The sequence below is a fragment of the Chamaea fasciata genome, unplaced genomic scaffold, assembly GCF_029207755.1.
Source record: "Chamaea fasciata isolate MVZ Bird 193981 ecotype frontalis unplaced genomic scaffold, bChaFas1.0.hap1 SCAF_31, whole genome shotgun sequence".
NCBI lineage: Eukaryota > Metazoa > Chordata > Aves > Passeriformes > Sylviidae > Chamaea > Chamaea fasciata.
Window position 1 is genome coordinate 1,993,756 of NW_027094116.1, and position 6,000 is coordinate 1,999,755.

Here is a 6,000-nt window from a genome sequence, read left to right on the forward strand (position 1 = left end):
GGTCAATGGTAGAGGGAATGTCCAAGCAATGGCCATCACAATAAAGGGCGATCGGTAAGTACGTATCCCAATTGTGTCAGAACATCCCTTCCCAGGATGCAATCGACCTCCGATGGCAGGGGTGTCAGCGAAAACACTGCTTTAGCTTGTTTACCGTCGATCTCTACAGCAAGAATGGGAGATCGTTGTGCAAGCTTAATGCCACCAATGCCAGAAACTGTGGTATTAGCCGGTAAAAGCGGCCACGTCTTTGGGTATTTAGCCGTATCAATAATACATGTATCCGCCCCTGTGTCCAACAATGCCTTATGCAAAATGATCGTTTGTCCTTGGTAACATAAACAGCAGATCCTTTTGGGTCTTGTAGATAAATCTATGACAGGGAGAGTGATACCTCCTGAGGAGCCAAGGCATTTTGTTCCGCGCGGCTCATCAGATCGTGGTGGTATGCTCATAGTTAATTGCGGTAGAGGTATGAACTGGGCGATCCGTTGGCCTTTTGGAATGTTCACCGGCGGGAAAGGTGTATGAGCTATAACAAAAATCTCTCCTTCAGCATCAGCGTCGATAACTCCAGGTTCTACCAGCAGGCCCAAAACAGACCCAGACGATCGACCTAAAATGAGTCCTCCTGTGGGTTGTCCATTAATGAGAATAGGTCCAAAAATTCCGGTAGAAATCACATGTGGACTGCTGTTATGTAGGGTAACATTTACTGCTGCTGCCAGGTCCAATCCGAGGCTGCCGAAGGTTGCTGGCAAGAGTTGCCCATCGATGGTGTGGCTGGAACTATTTGTGTCCCGGCGCGGCCCAGTTTCGTGCTGGTCTTGGAGTTTCCCGATCCAGATCGGCAAGCGGTGCTGTTGTGGGTATTGGATCGGCACTTGCTGCACCATACGCCCGTGGCACCACATTCGCGGCGGATGTGTCCCGGCTTTCCGCAGCGGAAACACTTCATCCTCCCACCGGTATTGGGGCTTTGACGCGCTGTCGCCGCTTGGAGGGGTGCGAGGGCAGCTAAAACCTGAGTCTGAGCTGATACTGCTTGTTCTCTAAAAGCCTGAGCCTGCTGTTGTAACCCCTCACCTATCTTTTGCAGCGCTTCTACCACAAATACCTGAGTGCCGGAAGGCATGGCTGCCGCTTTATCTAACAAATCTTGAACATTCCAATTCCCAGGGGCTGAAGCTATGAGGGAACGAGTGTTAGCATTCCCATTCTGCAAGATACATTGTTTAACTAGGGCATCTTGCATGTGCTCAGCAATGCCTGCTTTACTTAAAGCATCAATGATTTTGTCCACAAAGGGGCCAAGAGGCTCCTCCCTCCCCTGTTTTATCCCCATATAAAGAGGAACACCTCCTGGAGCTCTAATTTTCTCCATAGCTCTTTTAGCTACCGCCATGGCCTCTCTCAATTTATCAGGACCTAGGGTAGCTTGAGCCTCTACTCTATGAAGCGGTCCTTGACCCATAAGCTTGTCAACGGTAATGCCGAGTAAGGGGTCTCCTTGGGGACGAGGGAGCGCGGCACTTGCAGCCGCCTCTTCCCTCCATCGGGCTTCAAACAGTAACCTTTGATGTGGGGTATAAATTAAACGAGAAAGACCTCTAACATCTGCGGGCAACAGAAGATTCGTATTAAAAAGGAATTCTAACATTTGTTTAGCGGGTTCGCTTGTGACCCCATAGCTCGCTACGGTAGATCGTAGTTGTGACAAAAGTTTCCAGTCTAAATTAGTAACCTCCGCCCGTTGCCCTCCCTGCGGGTTATTGTGAAAGATAACTGGGAGGGCGAGGGGGGACGACATCTGCTCCTGAGCTGCTGCGGCCAGATCCGTATCTCCCTCCCGCCAGCCCTGATTTGCCAGTGCCGCCCATACCTCCCGTCTTTCTCGTGCCATAGCCTCCGCGAGGTCCGATAAGGCTCCGGGGAACGGCTCCGTGGCAACAGGACAGGGAGGGGCATTCCTAGCCTCTGCATTCATGGGGGTAGGGGGTGAAGGCATTAGTGGAGCAGAGGGCTGTGGCGAGGGCTGAACGGTGGGTGTACTGGCCGGCTCTACAGAGTCAGATGACGGGAGGTCAACGGTTGCAAAGACCGGAGGGTTTGGAGCGGAAGGGTCATCCCCATAAGCCCTATTCCTAGTGTGCATTTCACGAGCATTATCGACAGCTTTCTTCTCCGCCTGACACATAAGCAATTCATTATGCACAGTTCTCCACAACTTGCTCATCTTTTTCGCTGGCTTATCATCATCTAGCACTAATTCCCAAAGCTTATCCCCATACCTGCGCCATTCGGCTAATTCATGAACAGTATGGGGGTTAGCAAAAGAGCCATAAGATGTAGCATGGCTCAAAAGAGGGGGGAGCTCCTTATCTAAGTCAAGCCCCTTAAATCCCCGCTTTCTAAGAAAAGCAGTAAAGAGATCATACGCTGCTTGCCTTTCCATACTCACCGGTACCGTTGCAAACCCCCAGGCGTCGGCAGCGCGTAGCGGCAGGGCGCACCGATGTGACCACCCCGGGCGTAAATCCGCCGTCCAAAGGACCTGACCCCAATGCAGCTCTAGAGAGGGTAGGGGAGAAGCCTGTTCGGGCGCCAAATGTTGGGTTGACCGGAGCCGCAGGAGAAGAGCCTCATGCTATCATGGTCAGCAAATCTCGTTTATTTCAGGTAGCATACACACATTTATATCTTCTATAATCAGCTCATACATATTGCAAAAGTTAAGCTCAGGATTGGTGCTCAGACTAAAAGTCAGCTACGCCTCTTTCTACATTTCTTTGTGATTACATAGTTTGAGTAAGTTTTTGTTTTACCGTGCTTCTCCCTCATATCTTTCAGCTACAAGGTCTTGTTATCGTATTCCAGCTGTGCTCAAGGACATACGAAGCTTACTGCCTTGCTGGTTTTCATGAGAGTGCCTGTGTGCTCAGCAAAGCTCTCTCATGTCTGCGTGACCTTTTGCAGCTAGCCAGTTATCAATCACACTCTCCACAATCTTGTGTGAACTTTTTTTTAGTAGGCAGAAGCCCGCTCTGGGGCACAGACCTCTGTGCAGGAATAGTAGCTCTTTCTCATTAGAACCTAAACTCCCCCCACCAGGTTCCTGATATGACTTTATATGAGACATTTGGCACTCCAAGGGCAGTTAGGGCTCCAGCGTCTAACAGCTTGAATCTGGGAGATATGCTGTGCTGAACTCAGTTTTACCAGACAGTAGCCCTCTCTGGGACACTGAGCTCTGTGCAGGAAGAGTGGCCCATTTTGGGGGAAACGGGACTCATCCGATTCTGGTTAAGATTGTCAGTTTTCAGGAGATGATTGACACTGCATGAGCAGCCAGGTTTCCAGCTTCTGACAGCTTGGATATGGGAGAAGTGCAGCAGTGTTCAGAATTTTAAGTGGTAGAAGCCCACGCCAGGGATCTGGGCTCTGTGCAGGAATGGCAGGTCCTTTTCCCTGGGAAACTAAACACGCCCCTCCAAATTCCTAATGTCAGTTTGTAGGAGGCCTTTGGCACTCCAAGGGAAGCCAGGCTTCCAGATGGTGGCAGCTTCCATCTGGAAGAAATCCTGTTCCGTTCGGGATTGTAGGTGGCCGAGGTCGGGTGCCCACCAGAGGGAGTTGGGCACAAAGGATGGCCTGTTTCCAGGGGTAAGTAAAGTCACCTGCCCAGGTGCCTGATGTCAGTTTGTAGGAGGCCTTTGGCCCTCCAAGGGAAGCCAGGCTTCCAGCTTGTGGCAGCTTGCATCTGGAAGAAATTCTGATTCGTTCGGGATTGTAGGTGGACGAGGTCGGGTGCCCGGCAGAGGGAGTTGGGCACAAAGGATGGCCTGTTTCCAGGGGTAGGTAAAGTCACCTGCTCAGGTGCCTGATGTCACTTTGTAGGAGGCCTTTGGCCCTCCAATGGAAGCAAGGCATCCAGCTTGTGGCAGCTTGCATCTGGAAGAAATCCTGTACCATTCGGTATTGTAAGTGGCCGAGGCCGGGTGCCGGGCAGAGGGAATTGGGCACAAAGGATTACCTGTTTCCAGGGGTAAGTAAAGTCAACGGCCAGGGTGCCTGAGGTCAGTTTGCAGGAGGCCTTTGGCCCTCTAAGGGAAGCCAGGCTTCCAGTTTGTGGATGCTTGCATCTGGAAGAAATCCTGTTCGGTTCGGGATTGTAGGTGGTCGAGGCCGGGTGTTTGGCAATGGGAGTTGGGCACAAAGGATGGCCTGTTTCCAGGGGTAAGTAAAGTCACCTGCCCAGGTGCCTGATGTCAGTTTTTAGGAGGCCTTTGGCCCTCCAAGGGAAGCCAGGCTCCCAGCTTGTGGCAGCTTGCATCTGGAAGAAATCCTGTTCCGTTTGGATTCTAGGTGGCTGAGGCCTGTTTCCCGGCAGAGGGAGTTGGGCACAAAGGATGGCCTGTTTCCAGGGGTAAGTAAAGTCACCTGCCCAGGTGCCTGATGTCAGTCTATAGGAGGCCATTGGCCGTCCCAGGGAAGCCAGGCTTCCTGCTTGTGGCAGCTTGCATCTGGACGAAATCCTGTTCCGTTTGGGATTGTAGGTGGCCGAGGCGGGGTGTGCGGCAGAGGGAGTTGGGCACAAAGGATGGCCTGTTTCCATGGGTAAGTAAAGTCACCTGCCTAGGTGCCTGATGTCAGTTTGCAGGAGGCCTTTGGCCCTCTAAGGAAAGCCAGGCTTCCTGCTTGTGGCAGCTTGCATCTGGAAGAAATCCTGTACCATTCGGTATTGTAAGTGGCGGAGGCCGGGTGCCCGGCAGAGGGAGTTGGGCACAAAGGATAACCTGTTTCCAGGGGTAAGTAAAGACACCTGCCCAGGTTCCTGATGTCAGTTTGTAGGAGGCCTTTGGCCCTCCCAGGGAAGAAAGGCATCCAGCTTGTGGCAGCTTGCATCTGGAAGAAATCCTGTTCCGTTCGGGATTGTAAGTGGCCGAGGTGGGGCGCCCCGCAGAGGGAGTTGGGCACAAAGGATGGCCTGTTTCCAGGGGTAGGTAAAGTCACCTGCCCAAGTGCCTGATGTCAGTCTGTAGGAGGCCATTGGCCGTCCCAGGGAAGCCAGGCTTCCTGCATGTGGCAGCTTGCATCTGGAAGAAATCCTGTTCCGTTCGGGATTGTAGGTGGCCGAGGCCTGGTGCCCGGCAGAGGGAGTTGGACACAAAGGATGGCCTGTTTCCAGGGGTAGGTAAAGTCACCTGCCCAGGGTCCTGACGTCAGTTTGTAGGAGGCCTTTGGCCCTCCCAGGGAAGAAAGGCATCCAGCTTGTGGCAGCTTGCATCTGGAAGAAATCTTGTTCCGTTCGGGATTGTAGGTGGCCGAGGCCTTTTGCCTGGCAGAGGGAGTTGGGCACAAAGGATGGCCTGTTTCGAGGGGTAAGTAAAGTCAGTTGCCCAGGTGCCTGATGTCAGTTTGTAGGAGGCCTTTGGCCCTCCGAGGGAAGCAAGGCATCCAGCTTGTGGCAGCTTGCATCTGGAAGAAATCCTGATTCGTTCGGGATTGTAAGTGGCCGAGGCGGGGCGCCCGGAAGAGGGAGTTGGGCACAAAGGATGGCCTGTTTCCAGGGGTAGGTAAAGTCACCTGCCCAGGTGCCTGATGTCAATTTGTAGGAGGCCTTTGGCCGTCCAACTGAAGCCAGGCTTCCAGTTTGTGGCAGCTTGCATCTGGAAGAAATCCTGATTCGTTCGTGATTGTAGGTGGCCGAGGTCGGGTGCCCGGCAGAGGGAGTTGGGCACAAATTATGGCCTGTTTCCAGGGGTAGATAAAGTCAGCTGCCCAGGTGCCTGATGTCAATTTGTAGGAGGCCTTTCGCCCTTCAAGGGAAGCCAGCCTTCCAGCTTGTGGCAGCTTGCATCTGGAAGAAATCTTGTTCCGTTCGGGATTGTAGGTGGCCGAGGTCAGGTGCCCGGCAGAGGGAGTTGGGCAGAAATTATGGCCTGTTTCCAGGGGTAAGTAAAGTCAACTGCCCAGGTGCCTGATGTCAGTTTGTAGGAG